At 46.7% G+C, this 23,947-nt stretch overlaps 1 protein-coding gene across 7 annotated transcripts in view; it reads right to left on the bottom strand.

The window, feature by feature from the left end:
- Positions 1-23,947, bottom strand: part of FARS2 (phenylalanyl-tRNA synthetase 2, mitochondrial) — a 310,909-nt gene that overhangs the window by 278,036 nt on the left and 8,926 nt on the right. For 4 of the 7 annotated variants that reach the window (XM_032462447.1, XM_032462440.1, XM_032462441.1 and 1 more), the window contains exon 2: positions 14,222-14,308. The exons of 1 other annotated variant lie outside the window; for it this stretch is intronic. The gene's annotated coding sequence lies outside the window, so the exon portion shown is untranslated. Of the gene's footprint in view, positions 1-14,221; positions 14,309-16,936; positions 17,145-23,947 lie in introns of all 7 variants that reach the window. 2 more of the 7 variants (XM_032462444.1, XM_032462443.1) reach the window with 1 other exon arrangement.

The raw sequence follows: 23,947 nt of genomic DNA, 5'->3' as shown, positions 1-23,947 counted from the left end.
TTTCTTTTATTAAAGTATAGTCAATTTGCAGTGCTGTGTCAATTTCTGGTGCACAGCGTAACGTTTCAGTCATCCATATACACATATTCCTTTTCATATGCTTTTTCATTATAGGTTATTATAAGATATTGAATATAGCAGAAACTTGCTGTTCATCTATTTTATATAAAGCAGTGTGTATCTGCTAATCCCAAACTCCTGATTTATCCCTCCACCCCCACTTTTCCCCCTGGAAACCCTAAGTTTGTTTTCTATGTCTGTTTTCTATGTCTTGTATCTCTGATCCTATTAGGAAAACAGTCATTGTCATCTCTGGTTAGAAATGCTGCAGAATTAACAGAGCATGAAGAGAAAACTGAAAATGTGGTTTTGTTCATGTTGTACAAAAAAGAATATACCTGGAATAAAGAGAAAAGAAGGTATTCAGCTTGCTGAAGAGGGGAACGCGTTGCTGAAGCCACAGTCTGCCACACTTATTATTCGGGTCAACATCCTAAAGCAGGTCCTCTGGCTTTAGGTCCCGTGGACAACGCCCTCCTGGTGGCTGCACACCCGTCCTGCACAGAGGACGCCACCTGGACGAATTTGTGAAAGCTTCTTTCTCTTCCAGGTGGCTGTGGTCCAGCAGGCAGTTGGACATCTCCCCTCCAGTAATGTACCCCATGACCAGAAAGAGGGTATTGGGGTGATTCAAGGTCTCAGGGTCTGGACTTTCAGGAATAGTCTCTCGAGGCAGGAGGAGCTCTGTGGACTCTTGTTAATTAAAAAGTTAAAAAATGAAGAAAAAGGGAAAAATTTTGAAGAGGTAAAGAGAAAAAAAAAAAAAAAACAAAGGAGGAAAAAACAGACAAAAAGCCAAAGAGGAAAGATGGACGTTAACTGTGGCCCAAGTCTCTCGGGTCACCAACAGCTTCCTGGGTTAAAGGGCCAAGAGCCCAGGTCCAGCCAGGGGCTCACACAGGTGCCTGGTCCCTCCCAGCGGCTCCTGATGAGGTCACAGCAGGAGAGCACCGATCACGGCTGGGGATAATCCACAGTCTCCTCACTTTTTGGTCTCAAGAAGCCTTTATTCTTTCTTTTTAAAGGGAGGGGGACCCCAAAGGGGCTTTGCTTGTGTGGGTGATAGCAATCAATATTTCCCTTACTAAAAGTTAAAACATACAGGAGTGGTCAGTGGGCTTTTCATTTCTAGTTTAAAAAGCTATAATTTGGAGCTTTTAAAGAATTCAATGTCTACCCAATGTATTGAATTCTTTCTTCTTGAAGCTCTGAGTGATTGGTCTCAAAATGATACCACAACTTAATGGCCAGAGGATTATGTAAGAAAATGTTCTGTTGGGTAAGTCACAATTAGTCACAATTTCTTAAGCCCATAAAGCCGAGGGGGAGGCGGCCTTCACAATATTTTCATTTCTCACTTGCAATTTTTTTCCCAGTCTTTGGAGATTCCTCCCTTCCACGAGCCAGAGAACTGCCCTGTCCGTCCCAGTTACATTTCAACGCAGAGGCTGCAGCTGGGGGCTGAGAAAGCGACTCTTCCTTTTCTGAGCCAGCATCGCAGTTCTTCGTGTCTGCTGTTCAGCGTGGGTGGGGGCATGGGTGCTGGGAGTGGTGACAGCCCTCAGGGGAGGGAGCGGGGAAGCCCCTCCGTCTATTCCTCCTCCCACACGCCTCCACTCTTCATGTACATCCCAGTCTGACCTGCAACATTTTCTCTTAAGAGCGTTTAACACTTCCATCCAGGCAGTTGTGCTGCTGACAAATCCCCTCCCTCAATTTTTGTTGCAAATCTATTTCTCCTTCACTTTTGAAGAATAGTTTCACTAGATACACAATTCTAGGTTCATGAGTTTTTTCCTTCTTGCTTTTATGATTCATGAGAAACCAGATTCAGTTTTTAGCCCTGTCCCTCTACAGGTGAGGTGTTTATTTCCTCCAGCTTTCCTCAAGATTTTCTGTCTTGATTTTCTGCAGTTTAACTATAATAGGTCTAAGTGTAGATTTTCTGGAATTTGCCTGCATTGATGTTCTTTGAGCTTCCCAGATTGGTGGTTGGATGTCTGTCATCAATTCTGGGAAACTTTTCAGGCATTATTACTGCAAATGTTTCTTCTTTTCCTCTTTCTTCTCCTTTTGATTCCCATCACACATGAGCTACATCTTTTGTAAATGTCCCCCAGTTCACAGGTATTCTGTTCTGGTATTTGTTATTCCTTTTTTCCTTTACTTTACATTTTGGGAAGTTTCTACTGATGTATCTGCAAGTTCACAGACTGCTTCCTTGGCCCAGATCAGTCTAGTAATAAGCCAAAAGGCATTCTTCATTTCTGTACTGGTTTGTGATTGCTAGCATTTCCAGAGTTTCTGTCTCTGCTTACACCCATCTGTTCTTGAATTTTGTCCACCTTTTCCATTAGAGCCCTTAGCATATTAACCAAATCTATTTAAATTCCTAGTCTGGTAACTCAAAATTCTCCGCCATGCTGAGACAAGCTGGGGATCTGCGACCCTCTCCTGCGGTGCCTGCATCTGAACTAACTCCTTGAGCAACTAAATACGAAGAAACTATGAGTGATTAAAAATAACTGCATGCATGTGCAGTGGTGGCAATTATTAACAACAGGATATAAAAAGGCCTCAAACCAAATGCCATTTCTGACATGCTGGGAGCAAAAGCAGGTACTGCCTGTGATCCCCGCACACGGCACCACCGAGGGGGTGGGCAGATCACCCAAGCTACACGCCTTCTGCCTGACCCATGGATCCGCCCCTGCCCTCACCACATTTAAGGGAATGGCTTGACCTCTCCCACAATCCAGGAAGCAAGCAAGGGCACCTGTTTCTTGTTTTCACTCCCTTAAGCTGCAGCGGGAGCCCCAGTAACGCCTTGCCTGAATTTCTCACCTGGCCTCTTATCAATTACTATTGAAAAATAATGAGCCAAGGGCCCAGGTCAGTTACAATATCTGACTCTGACTCTCTTTGGCTCTTCAAACTGTGTTTTGCCTTTTAGCATACCTTATAATTTTTTGCTGAAAGCCAGACAGGATGTGTTTATGGTGTAAAGGAACTGAGGCAAACAGGCCTTCAGTGTGAGCTTTTGTTTATCCGGCTAGGACGGGCTGGGTTTACTGCTGGCTGTGGCTGCAGGTGTCAGAGACAAAGCGTTCCTCCAGTGTCCTTGTTTCTGTCTTCCCTGTTGCCTTCGGCTTCCCCTTAAACAGGGGAGCCTTGCTGCTCTTTTAGCTGCAATTCCTTGTTACGATCAAGAAGCCTGGTTGACAGAGTAGAAAGGTGCTGGGGGCGGGGAAGCCCCACGGGATGCTCTGATCAGATCTGTCTTTCCTGAGCCTGTGCCCCACCGGAACACGACTTTTACAAGGGGCTCCCACCACCCCATTAGGTAAGACCAAAAGTCTAGAAGGGAATGGAACTGTCTATTTCCCACCCCCCAAATCAGTTAGGTGCTAGTAAACCACAGCCTGTTAAGCTTTGGTAAAACAATTTCTTTCCAAGACAGCCTTTTGTTAAGGAGAACAGAATGCTCTGGACATATTTCAGAATAGTTACTTTTCCCTTCCCACTGCCAGAAACAGAAGAGGACTTTTCTGAGATTTTGGTGGGCACAGAGCACCCCTACCAACCCTGGCCCCACCTAGTTCTGGGCCCTAGGAGGTTTTTTCTTCCCCCATCGATTTATTTGTATGTTTGTCCACACACACTGAAGCCTCACAGTAGCAAGAAATCTCATTATTGACCGTCCTAACAAATCGAGGTAGGGACAGTGCTCTGCACATAGTAACAGTGGAAGCTACTGATTTTTTAATTTTTTAATCTATTTGGGGGGGGGATTCGGTTTATCCTTGATGGAGGTACTGCGGATTGAACCTAGGACCTTGTGCATGCTAGGCACACGCTCTACCAATGAGCTACACCCTCCCCCATCCCCATAACTGGTTTCTTTTTTTCTTTTTTTTCTTAATTCATGAAAGCACAGAATCCCCCTACCCTCAACCCCGGCCCCACCCAGTTCTGGGCTCTAGGAGTCTTTAACTCTCAAGTTTGGGCACACCAAGCCGCCAGCCATTCACCTGTCATGGTTTAACTGTTCCTACCAGCCCTGGGGCGTTGGGCAGGGAGTAAGGGTTCTGCTCTTGGACTTCTGCTTCTGGTAAACTGTGATTCTTGGTACCCACTTCTCCATTCCTCAGGGCAGCCGTTTACCCCATGACTTCCATTCTCTGACAGACCTGAGAAGAGCTGTTGACTTTCAGTCTGTTGAGCTTGCTTTTCTTACTGCAAGGAGAGGAGTGTGGACTTCTACTCTTTTCACGTGTTGTCCTATCAACTTTTTTGGGTCTCAATGTGTTGTTTTGGTAGTTTCATAGTAATATTTACAATATTCAAAACTTCAGAAGTCTATGTGTGTTTCAGACATTTTGCCTTTAACATGCTATTCAAAAGTACTATTTACCCATGGGAATCACAGACTCAGCACACACAAGCGTTTAGAGAAGGCGCTAAAACCTCCCACACTGCCGTTCTCCCTAGCACACCTGAAAATACCTCCGGCTGTTTTGATTACAGTGATCTTTTCCTTCTAAACAACTTCTAAAAGCAGATGTCAGCCAACAAGACGACGGCTCCATTAGTCGGTTACGGCTGCCAGGTGGGCGTCTGCAGCCGCCAGCATCCAGCATCCCTCTCCACAGCGAAGCCCTCGCGAGATGAGAGCGAGCTCCGCCAGTCATGCTGCATTGCTTTTTGGGCACGACTCATCTGTTGATGCCATGCGAGGTGGCAGGGGGCAAATGACTTCATTTAAATGAAGCAGGTTCCTGCACGGCAGTTTATTACAGTCACTTCCTCTGAACGTGCTATGTAACCATCCATCACAAACGTGTTAAGTGTTCTGCTGCCCTCGGTTCCCCTCTTCTTTAAAAACCAGTTTACTCTTCAGAAATAAAACAAACAAATTCATTTCAAAATAACATGTAGCCGACAGAAGATACTGATGCTTTGGAAAATACATGTTTTATTGCTGGTAGATTATTCTTCCTTTCAAAGACTGGGGAGAGATATTACTTCACTGCAAACACTTAATGTGAAGGTCTTAGTATTTTTCGGATGTGGGTTCTTTTTTCAGATTGTATTTTGATCATGTCTCTTTGTCCCTTTGTGTCACTCAAATGACTTTCCCATCTAACTCTGTGATTTTTGGCTTCAACACTTACACTTTGACCCAGATAAATCTATTTCATTACATATGATTTATGACTTTAGAATCATATTTATGTCAACAGGCCAAAATGTCACACACAGTGACCTCACCATGGGGTTCTGTAGGTGCTGCATACAAGGAAAGAGATGGAACAACTTCACACAAAATCATCGACCACCAATTATCTCTACCCAGAATGTGCCTTTTGTCCCTTAAGACTTTTGTGTACTGGGTTTTCTTAAAATAAAGCACAACTGAACTTTCGTTACATAGATTTTATTTCTTTCTCAAAAAACTCCAAATTGCTATACAAAATTTCCAAATTGTTCAAAAACTTTTCAGATAAAAGTAATATGAATCTGCAGCTCAACGATATGAAAGAGCAGTGACTACCTCCCCAACTCTCTCTCGTTCTCGACAAGAGGGAGCTGCAGATCTTCAGGTGCCACCGAGCCACGGGTGAGCCCGGAGCCACCAGGACTCCCAGGGACACAAGTGCGGGGAGAACCCCTGAAACGGCTCCCTCATGCAAATGAGATGTGCAAGAGGAGTGATCACGAGAGACAAAGCATCTGCCGCTCAGACCAAGGTGGACCAAGAGACAGGCTCCACCGGAGGAGAAATCAGACTACAGGCCATTCACTAGATGCAGCCAGCGCTCAGCAGAGCGCTGACGGACTTCCTGAGCTACTTCTTAGAGGGAGAAACCAGCAGGGCTGGTGATCCCCGCTGAAACGTGGAGACAGCCCACCCTTCCCCACATCGCTCCCCCTCTCCCCACTCCCACCCCGCTAGGCCAGCCGGTCTCTATCCTCCGCCCCACACCCCCCACCCCACCCGTCACAAGTCCTGCTGAACCCACCTCTTCAGCATCTCAGGGATCCATCTACCTCTTCCCGTCTCTGCTGCCACTCCCTCCAGCAGGCCAGCCCCATCTACAGGAGCCCCTTAGCTGGTTCCACTGCCCCAGTCTTAGCCTTCCCAACCCATCCTCCCCAAACCAGCAGCACCATCTTTGCAATTTATAGGTCCTATCAAGTCACTCTACTAGTTAAAGTCATTCAGTGGCTCTCAAACAGCAAAAACATAAAATCCATGTTCCTCCACGCAATTATAAGACCTAGAAGCTGCCAAGTTTTGCTGTACGTTGGACTCTGGGAAGCTTTACAATTCCCAATGCTCCAGCACATCTCGTACCAATGGAGTTACAATGTCTGGGGTAAGAGCCAGTCATCCATATATTTAAATTTTTTAACTCCCAGGTGATTCCAAAGCTAGCAAAGTTCTGGGAACACTGAACCAGCCGCTGCTCACCTCTTTCAACTCACCTCTCACCACTCCCGACTCCAGGTCATGAACCAGCCTGCCGGAACCATGTTCTGGGTGGTCAGCACCTTCTCAGCTTTCTTGCATCTGGGGCTTGGCGGAGGCTGTTCCTCTGAACACTCTTCCCCAACCTAAGGCTTGTGCACATCTCTTCCCAGAAAAGAGCTCGCTGTGACTTACAGCAGAGTTCCTAAAGACTCCTCTAACAGAAGTTACCTCCCAAGGGCCACCCAATCAGTCACCAACCAGGAAAACACCTATTACACAAGGTGCGTGCAGAGTTGTGCCGTAATCGTTGTGTGATGTGCAGCTGGGAACTGGCCAAGATGATCAAGATTGGCCTTTAGCCAATAAATTTTTATACTCTGCCTAAAAGGGAAGTATAGAACTAGCAGTAATTTAGGAAGTGACTGGGGAAGCAGAAGGAGCAGACGGAAGTCTCTGGGTGTGCACAGCTATGAAGGTCTAACCTGCAGGCAGCTCTCGGCAGACAGGCAACCTGGGACCTGAGCGAAGGACCCTAGGGCATATTCCAGCCAGGGATCTGTCTTGTCCAGACAGTAGGAGGGTCAACTTCCAACACGGAATCCAATGATCTTTAATAAACCATCATCTGAGGTTTGTTTTCGGGGTGTTGGTTGTTTGTATTTTGCTGGTAACTTTGCACTTTCACCACCTTCCACGTGATACTCACACTCACACTCTCCCACCCAGAGTCCTCACGTCTGGGTGAGCGGCCGTAACCCGGGCAGCTGGTACTTCCCCTGCTACAGCCCTGAAGACCAGGGGTTGGGTCTGCTACTGACCTTCGGTTTCCCCCGCTAAACACCAAGGCTCTGGGAGCAGGGACGTGTCCTCCTTGGTGACCATGCAGCCCCGGCAGACAGCTCCTAAGGAAAGGGGCCGTGATTTCACTGTCCCACCCTGGTTTCCAGCACTTACTGGGCACTCAATTTTTTCTCCAAGTCCAGGTTGGACTGCTTAAAATTTGACAAGTCAGTAGGTGGCCCTGTGCTCTTGAAACTCCAAGAGATGGCTCTTCGGGAAGCAAGAGCCCAGGGCAGGTGCTGAAGAAAGAGCCCCACACCTTCCCGCACATCATGGGATTAACCCTACTCTTCAAAACCCTCCGCAGCGAGCACATCCCCAGCAGCTACAGATATGCGCTCCACCTTTAAGTCCTCATGTCCCCTTGGTCCTTCCTTCCTGCTGTCCCCTCCAGTGTTCTGCACCACTGTTGACATCTCCTGTAAGGTGGCACCACTGTCCTCAAACGTCCAACAGTAAGTCCTCAGACAATAAAGACCACCCCCAGTCTACTGCTTCCCAGGGCCGGCAAGGAACCTAAGCGAGAATGTGTTTAAAAAGTCTTCTGAAACACACACACACACATAACTACTACACAAAGTTAAGTTATGAGGCTTATTGTAGATTAATAGGAAGCAGAAGCCCAGAAGAAATACGTATGGAAAGTCTTATACTTTGCTTTCCGGGGTAAATGAATACTCAGAACGAAACTGCTGTGTTTTCACTCGAACGGCACACGTGGAAGGACTGCGGCTTCGCTCACGATCTGAAATGCTTCCAGGAGATCATTCCAAGCCATTTGCTTGCTTCTGAATTGTCTACAAGTTTCAGACACCGCACACATCTAAAAAGCTCATTACAAGTCAAAGAGTTTTAAATACCTAAATTTGGTTTGTGGACGAATATTTATGTGTACTGCATAAAACCCATAAACTTTCAGAAGATCCTATAAGGCATGGAAAGTTATTTAAACTAACTTTTACCCCAAACAAATCTACAGTGGGTAAATCACCCAGAGCCACCGTGGATGTATGATGTCAAGACGGATCAGACACGCCCTGCAGTCAAGGGAGAAAGCGCCTGTGGTGGCTCTCTCCTTCTCAAACAGCTAGATTCCACCACAAGCCCCGTGAGCCCATCACCTCCAAACCCTGAAGCTCTCACTCACCCTCCAGGCATAAAAAAGAGGCTCACGGTCTCAGCAAATTAAGCCACCAAGGGCAAAACCTGGAGAGGTCTCAATCTGAGAGTTTCATAGGCCTGAAGAGGACGGGATAAATAGGGTAAGTTGATCTGAGTCCAATACAACAATGTACAAATAAAGAAAACTCTTAAGTTTTTTTTTCTTAGTAACATTTATCAGAGTTGCATGGATGTGTGTAAGTGTTAACACGGAGAAGTTAAAACAGAAAGAAAGCCCAGCAGTCTCGCATACAGAAAACCCCTGCGGTGGTAGAAATAATAATAGACAGACCACATACACACACAGATTCAAACAGGGCCCCTCCCGGAGCCCCGCCTGGGCCACTCTGCTCCCCGCAACAGTTAACGTTTGCTGTGCCCTTCCGAACGCGTGGGGGGCCCCTTAGCACTCACTCAATCTATAACACATATTCTTTTTGATTCTTTCCACCAACAGGGTCAAATACCACATCTTGCTTTCATTTAATGACAACATGCATTAGAATTATTTCTCCGTCGGCCCAGATGCATCCTCCTCACTCTTTGGACGGCTACAAATCACACTACAGTTTGGATGTGCCAGGGTTTATTTAACCAGTGCCTCACTCGGGCGCTTTGCCCCCAGGTTAGATGATGCTGAAATAAGATCCTTGCCCACATATTTTAGCAAACCTCTGTTAAGTACAGGCGGGTGGGACTTCTAGGGGAAAGGACATGTGCATTCTATTTTGATATTGTCTGTGGACGTTCTGTTTTAGTGGTGAATGTTTCTGTTTGCACAAACCCTCATGAGCTCTGAGAAAATTTTTTTTGCCAAACTGGCCCAAAATAATATCTCATGGACATACCTTCCATTGATGGTCAATAAGACTGTACACTTTCATTTACTTTTTTAGCAGAATTTGTATAATTTTTCTTAAGTTGTCAACTGTCTCATACACAGAAATTACTGGGTAGTTTTTTCATTACTTACATCCACAAATTCTTCTAAAATTAAGATTGTTACTGGCAGCCCTTTCTTGGTCGTGTGTATCACAAATGATCACCAGTTTGTGGGTACCTTTGTAGGGTTTGCTGTTATGTAAAGAAACAAATTTTATATAATGAAATCAATCATTGACTATGATTTTTGAGATTTACGTGCTGCTTAGAGAAAGGGCTTCACCATCCAGAACTACAAGCAAACCACTAGTGCTTTCTTACAGCTTTACTAGTCCCTCCCTCAGCAACAAGAAGACTCCGGTTGCTCTTTGAACTGTGAAGGCTAATTTATAGAGAATTGACCCCTTCCAATATTGAGACTTCCATCCCAAATCCCTCCTTTTCCCATTTCTTAACTCTTTTATCATATCCCTGAGAGTTTTAAAGTTTTCAACACATATATCTGTCAAACCACCTGTCACTTCTGGTGAAGCAGGGGACGTGGCCCCTTCGGTGGTGTGCACACACGTGTACAAGACCCAGGCGTCCAGGGGAGGTGGGACTGGCCTCTGCAGGGCTGACGGAGGACACAGGTCAGGGAGAGCACGCCTGTGCAACAAACACTCACCATCAGGAGGACACTGATTTCAACGTGGGGCCACCTCACCCCACAGGCACATTCACCGAGGGGCAAGCTGGGGCCAACCCTCGCAGGGAGGTGTAGGGAGCTCCAGGCCGCTTTTAAATGGCCAGCGCGGTGCGGGTCTTGCAGGGTCTCTGCTTTGCTGTTCCCGTGTTCTTATGCTCATCCTTGCGGCCAAAGCTCTCATCGCTCCATGTCCAGTCTCCCTGCCCAGGGATTCAGCAAAGAAGTCTCCGAAACAGACTTGGAATCCAACAAAACGGACTCAAATTCAAATTACGCTACTCTCCTCTCTGTTGACCTTGGGAAAATTTCTTAATCTGGCTAAACCTCAGCTTCTTATAAAATCTGTACCCGCCATAATGTCGCTGTAAGGTTTAAATGAAATAAGAGCTGTAGCAGATACTAACTATTATATGTAAAATAAACAAACAACAAGGTCCCACTGCACAGCACAGGGAACTATATGCAATATCTTGCAGTATCCTATAATGAAAAAGAACATGAAAAGGAATATATATGCATGTGCATGACTGAAACATGACGCTGTGCACCAGAAACTGACACAACATTGCAAGCTGACTGTACATCGATTAAAAGAAAGTAAGATAAGGGGCATAAACCCCAGTATCTGATGCTTTGCGGTGCTTATTAGTCAACGTCTGCTCCATGTGCCCTCCTGTTCCTCAGCCACTGGCACCCTGCCTGTCTCCTTCCTCCTCTAATCCTGTCCCCTGAGCCCGGGGACGGCAGGACCCACACCTCTGCTAAGCCCTCCTGCCGCTGAATCACACACCTGGGCTCCACCCGCCCCGCCCGGGAGGGAAGGACATGCAGGGCAGTTGGGATGGTTTTTCTGGTCTCTCCTCCCATCTGTTCTCCCTGCGACTTCCTTCCCTCTGACGAGCCCCTGGTTGTTGACCTCCAGGGACTGATGAGAGCCACGTATCACTAAGAAAAGGTCAGGGGTTACGGCAATGGGTAGCTTACTCTTCTGTTGCCTTACCTTAGTTTTTAATGTGCTGGATGTTTGACATAAAGAAGTCAGCAAGGTACTGGCAATTTCTCTTTAAAGCTGTAGCCCCCTGTTTTGTAGGAAGTTCTGTCAGCCCCTCCTCCACACTCACCCTGCCCTCACCCCCCACCTCCTGGGTCTTTCAAAGCCAGCATCATCTCTGAGAGAAAAAAAATTTAGAAATGGTTCCCTTCTATTAGTGACAGTTTGTGTCACCTTCATTCAGGACGTGTAGAATCAAATACTCTATTAGGGTGGAGAGCTGGAGGGGCTACTAATACAACTGTGAAACAGGTATGTTTTTCTAAAACTAACAAGTGTTATTCCAGTTTTGTTGAACAGGAGACAGACGATTACAGTGAATCTCCTCGTTTTTGCCAGGCATCCTCTGTTGGAAAAACCCGGGTGAGTAACACACAGCCCTGCCCTCTCAGAACTTCCAGTGAGCTCCCTGCGCCCCGGCCTTCTCAGCCGCAGACTCTTCTGTGTTCATCAGTCCCGCCTCCATTTTCCAAGACAACAGAAATGACCAGATGCCCTCGCTTCTGATCTAAGCAATCAGTCCCCCTCGTCCAGCAGGACCCTCGCTCCATTGCCCACCTCCACGCACGCCTGTCGCCAAGGCAAATGACTAATGAGAGAAATTCACACAAACATGAGAAAAAAGCTACCTTCCCACTCCAGTGCCCACAACTATCCTGAAATTACCTACAGGTGAAGTCATGTCAAACCCAAATGTGCTCTCTTCAAAAACACAAGGAGGCCCAACAGGCAGGTCTCTAAGAGAACTGCTGTGCCGCCAGGCTCAAGCAGCAGCTAATACGCCTACAAACAGAGGGCCGCCTGCTCACGCCGACACTGCATACGTGGACACGCGCACACACAGGCATGCACGTCTCTGCTCTGCCTGTATCTGAAAAGGGTCTGGGATGGGTAAGGAGGTCCTTGTCCTCAACAAGTGGGGTTAAGCCCGTCACCTTCTGCTCTTGGGTGAGTCTCTAAGAAACACAGCAGAGAAGCTGCAGTGGACCACACGGCCTTTCCGCTGCAACTGCTGACAGAGCTCACACAGAAACACAGAATGCAAACAATGACAGTGTTCAAATTTTACATCTAAACACTCATTTTTCAGACAAAACCAGAGCAAGGAGAACATTTGTTTCCCCAAACCCCAAACCCCAAACCTCATCTCTAAATTTCAATGAACTTTCAACCAAATACTCTTAAAGCTGCAGTCACGCAGGGAGGATGATGCCAGGCCCGTCTCTGTCTTTTTAAACAAACCCTGAGGGCCCAGGAGAGTCTAAGACAAAGCATCCCGCTAACCTGAGGGACCCCCGGTGGGAACCCCGGTGCGCACGCGGTTCACTCAGAGACACGGCCAGGGCTCCCGCAGTGGTGGCATGCTGAGTGCTTAAACGCAGAGGCAGGGAGGCTCGGAATGAGAACCTTCAGGAACTGCAGAAGCGTCGGCCCAAACCCAGCACAATCTTCAGTTTATGGGCTGTAAGCGCCCTCAGAACGCAGTGCCAGGAACTGGCAGTGAAATCCAGGCCCACAGAGTGCTGTCCCTGCCCCACAGTCCTGGGCTCAAGGCCCCGCAGAGGGAGCGAGACCCGTTCTCTACGGTGACCAGCGCTGAATGCACAGACGTGGCCGTAAGGATATGAAAATCACCTTCCAACACAAATAAACAAAATAGAAGAGAGTCTCTGTGTGTGTGAGGAATATTTTCCAGCAATCCCTGTTAGAAAGGACACCCTGAGAAAAGAGATTTCTGGATCTTTTGCAGTGCAAAAGATCTTAACTAGAGGCCGAAGAATAAGGTATTCAAGAGGAATTAGAGCAACTATCCCAGACCTAGACCATGCATTGAGAACCCTCTGTGAAGCTTTTTAAAACTCCCACCGGCCAGTGCACACACCAGGCCACTTACCTCAGAATCTCGGCAGGTGGAGGCAGCGCATGGTCAAGGCTGGGAACCACTGAATCAGAGAGTCTTCTGAAGATACCGTCCAGCTCAGAGAGCCCACCTGAACATGACTGTGGGTCCTGGATACGCTGGGACCTTTGTCCAAACCTCACACCCAGCTATGATCGCATACGTACAAACCACTCACCCCCAACCTGGGAGGGGCTCGGGGCCACGACACACAGGCACCCCCCTCACCAATCCTTAAAATGCAGCAGAGGTCACCCACCCAGAGGGCCTGCCCAGATGAGCAGGGTCAAGGAGACCCTCAGTCTGCATTCACAGGGGGGCACTTCCCTGGCAGCAATGGGAGGGGCTCTGGAGACAGGCTGTGACACGAGCTGACACCTGGGCCCAGCTGAGCCACTGGGGGTGGCACAATTTTCAGAACACCACCAAGTCCCCCACGCCCACTCTCCGAGGGAGAATGCAAACCCTGTGGGCAAAACACACACGGGGTGAAAGATGCCACACTTCCTAGGTGCTGCTCCTCTACTGATAAGACGGAAAATTCACTCCATCTGAACAGAGAAAGGTCCACAAAGTTTATGGCTGACACCCTCCAAGTTTCCCCCAATTTAAATCTGGCTCAGACAGTTTTGCTTGGTTTTACTCAAAAGCAAAATTTTGGCAGAAACAGGTAGAGTAGAGATATATACAAAACTCCAGCAGAAATCAATTCATATTTATTCAAAACATTTAAAGGTAAAATTTGAACCAAACATTTAAATAAAAGGAAAATCAAACATATTGCATACATCTTAAAAGGTATTTCAAATAACAGAACATTTTAAAGCATAAATTTAGAAAGGCAGGGAAAAAACATGTATATCCAAAATATAATACCTTTCTACAAAATTTGGAATATTCATAAAGGGCACTTTTGTCCAAAAAAGAAAGAAAAAAGAAAAACCAACCACTGAATCGGATGCGTAACAACGTGAACTCTGAAGACAGGCGGCTGGATTTGAGCCCACGGACAGTGCCCTAACCTTGTCTCTGAGCCTCTCTGAGCCTCAGAGGTTCTGCAGTCGGACTGCGGGCCTCAAATTCAAGTCTGCACATGAGCGCTGAGCTCATTTCACCTCCCTGCACCTCCTTCCTCAGTGACACTGAAACAAGAACAGGACCTACCTCCAGTCTGGAGAAACTGGAACCCTGGTGCACGGCCGATGGGAACGTAAAATGAAGCAGGTGCTGTAGAAAACTGTCTGGCGGCTCCTAAAAGTATTAAACAGAGTTACCATGAGATCCAGCAGTTCCACTCTGGGAATAAACCTCAAAGAACTGAGAATAAACCCTAGAAGAGACATTTGCACACTCATGTTCATGGCAACATATTCACAACAGCCGAAAGGTGGAGGCCACCCAAGTGTCCACCCAAAGAACAACGAATAAAATGTGGAACAACCAGACAATGAAATCTGAGTCAGGCTTAAAAAGCAAGGAAATTCTGTCACACAACACAACGTAGATGAACCTTGAAGATACTTTGTCAAATGAAATACGCCAGTTATGAAAAGAAAATTCTGTGTGCTTTCATGTATGTGAGGTACTCAGACCCAGAGACAGAGAGCGAGGTGGGCACCAGGGGCTGGGGGCAGGGGGGGTGTGGCATGTTTACTGGGGACAGAGTTTCAGTCTGGGAAGATGGGTGGTAGTGATGGCTTCCACAACAATGTGAATGTACTTAATGTCACTGAGCTGCACGATTAAAAATGGTTTAGTCAGCAACTTTAATGTCTTGTGCATTTTATCACAATAAAAAAATTAAAAAAAAGAAAGAACAGCCCCTGCCTCCTAGGGCTGCTGTAGGACTGAATACATGCGAAGTGTTCAGAGTGCCCGGCACAGCGAACACCCTCCACGTACATGCCAGCTACTATCTTAGCTGCCTGCCTCTGGCCCTCCCTCCGGACCCCACTACCATGCTCTGCAGAAACAGATGTTCACTGACTAGATGCTGGTCCCTTTCGGAGTTGTATACCTCCTGCAGTGAGATGGTTCCAGCCCTGGGCTTCCTTCTAGCATCAGCGTTCTTTTATTGGGACAAAACTTCCACTGCAATTCACTGCAACTGGATGCAGATGAAGAAACCAGCTAATTTCTGCAGTCTTCACACACAAACTGAGACCACATTAAAAAAAAAAATTTACATTGCCTACGTTCTAAATGCTTTGGATTTTGTGTATGTGTGTGTGTTTACAGAAGTATAGTTGATTTACAATCATAAATGGTTTGTTAGTAAATCTACCTCAAAAACAGGTTCCTAGGGTAATGCTGTTCCATCGGCCTGATGGTGGGGAGACAGGAAAGTCCCCCGCTGTCCATAAACAGTCTTTCACCTTTTAGCACAACCAAGACTATTTTACTTCTTTGCTTTGTCATTTAAAAATCCTCTTTTTATGAAAATTTCTAAGCATACACAAAAGTAGAGATTCAACTAGCCCCCATGTCCCCAGCTTAATAACCAGCTTTAACCTGTGACTCTTACCTAAGACCCAACATCCTCCCCGCAAAACACTGGAATAAAAACACGCAGCCACGTTGAAGCAATCTCGCTTCTCACAACCGTCACCATCGTCACCACAACTTTTCTTTTCTTTTCTTTCAGAAGTTCTTTTTGGGTATCTTCTCACCTGCTTTCCTTTTTTCCTCTGAAACTACGAATAATTTCAGTATCTACCATGCCAAGGTCATCATGAGGATGTAATACACACAAAAGTGCATAGCTTGGTGTCTGACATGTATTAAGTTCCTGAGAAATTTTAGTTCTCCATGGACCACCGCCTCGCCCTTCTTTCCAGGACAACAGATGCTCCCCAATCCCCCCCAAACATATACACATCCTTCTCCATTGTTTGTGCCTTACTCCTCCCTTCCCTTCCTAAACACTGGTCCCTGCTTCCTCCCTGGCCCCTCTGCCTCCCTCTAAGCCAGGGATCCCAAACACAAACACCTCACTCATCACAAATCCAAATCACCGAGAAGACCCCAAATATAATACAGAGAAATACAGAAAGTGGACAAATCGAACTGATAAATACATTTAACGTTTAGGGTACCAGCCACTAAAGCAGAAATAAAACACATACCCAACCTAGTGCCTGTGTATAATTTAACAGGAAGATCAGACTAGACACTACATTGTAAAATAGCACAAACAGGAATTCCCATGCAGGTCACGTCTCTGTGTGCGCGCATTTATATTTTAAACATTAAACCGTTTTCTGATGATCCAAGAAGTTTTCTATGCTGATGAGATTCATTTCCTCGCAGGACTTTTTGCCGGGGGCACATCTGCCACCTCCAATTTGTTTTAAAAGGAATTCTAATCAGCCGATCAATCACACTGTTGACCTTCAGCCTCAGTCACTCCACCGTGGCCAAAATTGGCTCTAAAAATTCATGTTCTAACAGTTCTGTTGTCCTCAGCTTCAAAACGCCAATGACAGAAATGTAATCTGACCAAACCCTCTGGCAGAAGAAAACACAGTACCTGAAGTTTCTAATTCATCTTCTCCCAAGATTCTTTAAATAAAAGTGAGTATCTATGATATTATTAAGTAATAACTCTTCCTCCGCCGGGGTTTAAAGACTTATAAATCATCCAAGTTCCGATGCAGTGAATCTGGTCTCTCTGTTACAAAAATCACATGGCTCGCTTTTGCTTTTAAATAACTCTTCTTCATGCAGAGATGTAATGTCCAAGTAATAACCCTGCAACTCTCCCACCTCCTTCCTACGACACATTCACTCCTTCTTGCACTGGTGCCCATCTCTCCCTCTGGAAAAGGGCATCTGCTCTTGCTGCCTGCCTTCCTTGCCCCCACTCGCCCTCCTTGGTACCTGGCTGCTCCGGGCCTGGCACGCAGCAGGTGCTCAACGCAGGGTGCAGCCGGGATCAGCAGGGAAGCGTCAGAGCAGGCACACGCAGGGGAGGCGCTGACTCAGGGTGGGGGTGAGGACTGAGATTCTCTTAGACGCACTGTGTTGCCCATGCTGCCGGGAGGTGTGGATGGACGTCCTCGGCGACGGCCTCCGCACTGATGTCACACTAGGGAGGAACAGGTCAAGGAGGGAGGCTCCAGGGAGACAGACAGAGGCCCCACGAGGAAAGAACCCATCAGGGAGCGGGGAGCTCAGCTCCAAGCATCACAGAAGCTGAGAAAGAGCAGCATTTCAAGAAGGAGAGTGAAAACACTGGTCAGGAGGTGAGATGCCACAGCTCAACTGAAGAGGATTCAAAACTGCAAATGAGCTGATGGGTAACAATCACTAAAAAGTTCTCGATCTTTGAGAAGCTGTTTCTGTGATGAATAAGACGCATACTTACAACTATCTGCAAGAATTGCAAGTAAAACATGACAAACAGGACCGCGAAACCACTGAGGGAAGACCACCCCAAGGCCACGTGGAGAACGCAAGGATGAATCACGGGAGGAGGCCCGGTCCTCTAACGGACCCCCGATCAGAGAAGAAGCAACCATGATCAGCCCCCCAGCGGCTCTGAAGACGTCTGACAAAATTCACCGTTCCTTCTTCATCAACACAAATTCTTAAAATAGGAATAGATGACTGTTGTCTTAACATGACCCTACATGTCCACCAAAACTCCAGAAGCAGGACTTGAGGAACCACTATAAGCATTCCATGGAAGTCCAACTTACTAGTTTGGGATTAAGAACATTAAGTGACTGTTTCTGATTCGTTTTGCCTTTCCCCACGGAGACTGGTAAAAAGACTGGAATCCCAAGCATATAACACACACACAAATGCCATCTTAGCACCTGGCACTTATAAGTGATTTTCTAGAGTTATTGTCTTTTAAAATGAGAGAAACGATCTTTCTCAGGGTGAGTGTGGAAGGTTAGCGATGGCTGGGAGCAGCGACTAAATCGGATGATTTCCGGTCCTTAACGAGACGTGTCTACGCTTCCCAAAGAAAGGCAATCATGCATTTAGTTAGGTCAGGGTCATTTTAAAAGAGACGATTCCTGTAGGCACATAGATACCAGTATTACATACTACCCTGGACAATGAATACATAAAAGAATTTTAAAATTCATCATCAAATTCACAGAGATGGTGGTTACAGGGGCCGGTCGGTGGGGAGGTGGGGAGCAGTGTTCAGTGAGCGAGTCTGGAAGATGGAGAAGCTCTAGAGAAGGGATGGGACGGCGGCAGCGATGCAATGATGTAATTGCACGAATGCCACCGAGCCTCACACTCTCAAGTGGTTAAAACGGTCAATTGTATTATATATATTTTAACACAATTTTTAAAACTCTCATGTTCAAAACGTGACTTTTAAACATTTTACTTTTAATACAGTAAAAGATGCAACTACTGGTTCTTTTTATTTCTAATTTTAACACCTGACTAAGACAACATAGACAAGACGTCAGCAGTTTAAATCTGATGGCTCTAATACAGTCATTACTAAAGCTTATCCTGATCATTCTTTTCTTAATCCTACCTTCACTTAGAAAGTACTAACATATTATTAAAGTTTAATCTGCTAATTCTTCTTCTTTTTAATCTTATTCTTCACTTGAAAAGCTTCTGGCCTCCAAAATCAGATCCACACAGGGCAGTCACAAGGCAGCCACCGCGTCGGGACCCGCTGACTGTGGGCAGCAGAGCACAGGAGCCTGCAGGCGGCTGGGATGCAGAGAAGCCCAGCCTTTGCTCCCGGATGCTTCCTCCCGCAAACGAAAATCCAGCAGGGCTCCAGCCTATTGAGCTAATGCAATTAAAATAATAAAAAAGTAAAAAATAAAGAATGGAAGGAAAATGCAATGACAATCCTAAATCACAGAATGTCACTGAGGACGTAGGACCTTCCTCTGCTTCTCAAGGAGACCGTCACACACCTGTCACACGCTGTAACATGAGCTGTACATGTGGTACTGCTTCTAGAAGGCCTTTTCGGCCACAGAAATTACCTGTGATTAATGGGTTTCGTACTCTATGGTAATACTTTAATTTTTTTTTAATTTTTTTTTTGGTGGGGGAGGTAATTATGTTTGTTTATTTTCAGAGGTACTGGGGATTGAACCCAGGACCTTGTGTATGCTAAGCATGCACTCTACCACTGAGCTATACCATCCCCTCTTATGGTAATATTTTTAAATGTTGGAAGCTAACAAACTCACATCCTCTAGATCTGTGCTGTCTAATACAGTAGCCACTAGTCACTTGTGGCTACTTAAATTTGAATTAATTAAACAGAGTAAAAAGTTCAGTTTCTCAGTTGCACAAGCCACATTTCAAGTGCTCAAGACGGGGTGGGGTGGTGGCTGCCACACTGGACAAAGCGGGTGTCGACACCACCATCAGCCCAGAGAGCATCCTGGGCAGAGCTGCTCCTGGTACCTCATGCCCCTTTCCTGACGCGATCCAGCATTTTCTTCATTCACTCAACACATCTGCTGAGTCAGTGAGTAATGCGGAGAATTTAGGTAGGAGAGAAATAGAAACCTATAAAATAGGAAAGCAGACCTGATTTTTAGATAAAGAAGAGCAGTCCAGGAAGGCTGGTCTGAGGAAGTAACATTTAAGCCAAGATGAGAAAGACAAGCCATTCAAAAGGACAGGAACCGTTTCCAAACAGAGGGAAGGGAGCACCCACGTGATCAGGTGGGAAGGGCTCAGCCTGTTCCAGAAACTGACGAGACATTCTGCAGCTGTCTCATTAAACCTGAAACACCGAGCAAAGCCCTTCCCTGACACCCAAATCTACTGGACAACAGTCCACACGTCATCCTCGGCCCCCTGCTCCCTCTCAATCACCTGCCTTTCTGTCATCTCATTTCCTGAAGGACCAACTTCTGAGCAGACAGGTACAGAGAGAGCAATTAATTTTGTTACTTCTTAGCAGCAGACACATGGGCTTAAGTGAGGTTTCTGAGTCACTGTGAATCTTAACCAGCCGGGCTCTTCTTGCCGCGAGTAACACAGGCAGGGGAGGCATTGCCATCACAGGGCAGGCAGTTTCCACGTGAGGCAGCTGTCAGAAAAAAGGCTGCCTTCTCGTACCCAGTTAATTAGGAGGCAAATGTGGAAATTACACCTATCACCCAGGTCTTGATTTTTCAGTCTTAACGAAGAAAAGCCCAATGCTAACTAAACAGAAAAACCCAGTGAGGTCAAAGGTCACTGAAGACAGTGTTAAGGAATCCACACACGCCATAACACGTGGGCAGAGAAACTCAGGCCCCAACACATTTCCGTATTTAAAATTAAGCTTCTTTCAAATAAAGCATTCCATTATCACTGTGGGTAAAACCTTGTACAAACACTTGATTTTACTAACTTTTGTAGAAAGCATAAGCTTCTGATGTTACAGCACCTCGTGAATCTCACACACAAAAGGGAACAAAAGCAAAACCACTGTGACCTCCGTACCTGTCAGACCCAGTTACTCACGGCAACACCACCACCCCGCCCTGCAGAGCCTCTTTTTTCAGAAAACCAGGGCAGATTGTCCCAGTTCGAGCTGCCATAAGAAAAACACCACAAACCTGGTCGCTTACAAGCAACAAACACTTATCTTGCAGTTCTGGAGGCCGGGAAGTCTGAGATCACGGCGCCAGCAGACCTGGTGCCAGATAAGGCACCAGGATGGCAGGCTGCATCCTCACATGATGGGGGGCGAGGGAGCTCCCTGGGGTCTCGTTGATAAGGGCACTAATCCCGTCACTGGGCTCCCTCTCATGACCTCATCACTTTCCAAAGGCCCACCTTCCAATACCATCACATGGGAGGTCAGGATCTCAACACAGTTACTAGAGCTGGGGGCGTGGGAGATGGGGGGTGAGCCACAACCACTCAGGGTACGGCACAAAGTAATGAGAACATGTTCTTAATCTTGGCAATGTCTCCAGAGGTAAGGAGAGCACAGCTTATTCCAGCTCCATTTGGGACTGAAAAGGGGAGTTACGTCGGAAAAGGTCACCTGGTCGCAGGTCACACACCTGGGGCAGAGCCCCACTGAACTCTGAGCTTCCAATGCTACGTTCTCTACTTCACCCATTTCAGGATCAGAGGGTTTAACAGTTTAAAAAATGTCAATAATAGATGGCTGCCTTATTTTAAGTTAAAATTTAGATTAATTACAGATAAAGTATAACTTCAGGGAGAAAATGCTTTTGAAGATTAGGGTTCTAGTCCAAACAGAGCAGATACAAGATGTCAGCTCACAAGGACCCGCTCTGTCGACTTCCTCGTTCATGATGCGCACAGAGGCACAGAAGGCTGTGAAACGAGGAGAGAAAACTGACAATGCGATGCCGGGGTGTTACTGAAAAAAATATTTAAATAATGCTGAGCAAGGGGGAAACACCAATGTTCTTCCATATTATGAATAAATTATGAAAATGATTTAATTTTTAGAAGTCCATAATCTTTCAAATCTTAAACACATTCATTTCTAAACATGGAATTTCTGATAATATGCCATTATGGAAAAAAAATGTTAGCATCAGTATTGCCAGCAGCCTTCACACCCTAAAGAGATTATCAGGGAAATTATCTGACTTCAAGAACACACGTTGAAAGCGTGTGGAAGACGGTGTTCCTTAACTTTAGCAAGTTTCACTGCATTTTCTTTGCTTCTCAGCTAGTTCCTTTCTGGTAAATAAAATCATTTTTGTTGTAACTAAACAGTACTTAGAGCCGCCCATTTGAAATTGGTATTTAGTTCTTTTCCTCAAAAATGTAACTGAAAAGCCCAGGCTCCCGGCTCTGTCCTTTCCCCACGGCATCCGAAGGGGACTCGGGAGGACCCTGAGCCTGCACCTGGGAAGCAGGGGTAACTTCATTTGAAGGTACAACAATAACATGCCTTTGTTCCTGGGCTGCTGGAAGATCCAGACAGAACAGGCAGAGAAATGCTTCTGGGCGCTCCCTGTCCCACAGGGCTTCCAGACAAACGGATCCCTCCTCCTGCTGATCAGAAATGCTTTCCCCTCCACCTTTACAAAGTCACTCCCGCCACGCTGGGCCTGCCTGCCCTGCTCCACACTCTGGAAAACAGCCTGTCCTGTTTCCCGTGTGCCTTCGCTTTACTGCCTGCGTGCCTAGGACTGTGCTCATCTGGGGGATAAAACCAGTTTGATCTGAGGAGCAGCTTCAGTTCTGGAATACTTTAAAAGAAATGAAACTGACTTGCAAATGCTCACTGTGCACCTGGCAGAGGTGCTGGGGGACAGAAAAGGGTCAGAGCCAGCCTCTGCCCTCCAGGACCGCAGAAGGCCAGCCTTGCGGGACTCCAAAATGACTGATGGGCACATCTGCCCCCGTATCAGTCACTCACCCTGGTGGCAGCTGAGAGGCCAGTGGTTCTCAACCTTGGCTGAACGTTACAATTACCTGGGAAGCTCCTCAGATGGTTTTATCTGACCGCTGTGCGGGGTACCCTGACATGGGTCATGAGTCTGACGTTCAGCCTGGATGGAGAGCCTCTGCTCTGGACTGACAGCTCACAAATTCCTGCCCTGCTGACGCCGAGTTCTCAAACCGCTTCTCCAACTGCCAGGGTTGTTGAACTGGGCCTCGAATTTCACGAAATCGCTAGTGTCTACCCGTGTTTTTTTCTTTACCTTTTTTTTTTTTTTTGGCTTATGCTCCAAAAGACGACTCGTGTCATCAGAACTTCACCCGGCACTAACCCAGGGGAAGCTATAAGCACCTTTAAGTGATCATTTTAAAAATGATCTCGATTTCCTCCCCAACATCACTTTTATTACAAATACTTCTTCTTATGAACATCTCCTTCTTAAGTACAAAGTGTTATTTTTTATTCAAAATCATCATTCAAAATGTTATTTAATAAAAATATTATTTTGAAAAAAAAAAGAAGAAATACCGTTTTCAAAGACTCCTGAAATTTTATCTTCACACCTCCCACACAAAGTTCTGCTAAGACCAGTTCTGATAAGACATGAATTCAGGCCTTTATATATGCAAAATTAGATGTTAGCTGTTAGAGTCTGAAAGAATAAGGCACACGTGTCTCAAGTAGAAAGGTTAGATGGGGCAGCGAGACATCTTACTGTGACATTAGCTGCCTTGTATTTCAAGATTATGGACAGGATCAGTTCCAAAACTTGCTTCAGGTAGGAAAAGTTCAAGTACAGGATTTATTCTCACTTAAGACTAGGTTCTCCCTCCTGTAAAGGGGCTGGCGAAGGGACCTCTGAACACACCCGCCCAGAGTCATCTGAGGTGGTCCAGGATCTGGGACGTGGGGACGGGAAGGGACAACCATTCTTCCTCAAGGTATTTGCATCACCGTGCTAATTCAGGGCTTCCCCACGGCAGTGCGGGTACGAACTGGCAATGGGCCACCTGCATGGGCACCGAAACGTGGAGGGGCCCATCAGACGTGGGCCGACGGCAGTGGGCCTCCGTCCTGGTGGCGCCATGAAGCCCCTGATGCTTTTCAAAGACATCACCATGGGCCCCAGGACCAGAGCCCATGACTACCTAGATGTGGGCAGAACTGGAATACAGGTATTTCTGAAAGGTTCTCTGGTGTGTGATGTGAGGCCAGGGTAGAGAACCAGCAGGCTACGGAAACCAAACCCTCCCATCTGCCAGCTACCACAACCTGGCAACAGCTACAGGGACGCAAGTTCAGATGGACGCAGACAGGACGTCTGAGCCTGGCCCTCTCCTACGCAGAGCTAGGAGGGAGGGAGGGCTGCGGGGGAGAGAAGAGCTCCAGCTTCCAGACAGGCAGGTGAGAGTTCACGTCCCTGTTCACCGCCAACCAGCTGTGTGTCCTTGGCCCCCTTGTGAGAGTTTCTGCAGCCTCAGCTTCCCCAGGTATAAAACTTTACCTCGTCAGGGTTC

This window comes from Camelus ferus, chromosome 20 (genome assembly GCF_009834535.1).
Source record: "Camelus ferus isolate YT-003-E chromosome 20, BCGSAC_Cfer_1.0, whole genome shotgun sequence".
NCBI lineage: Eukaryota > Metazoa > Chordata > Mammalia > Artiodactyla > Camelidae > Camelus > Camelus ferus.
The sequence above is the reverse complement of the archived record's forward strand: the minus strand, read 5'-3'. Positions and strand labels throughout refer to the sequence as shown.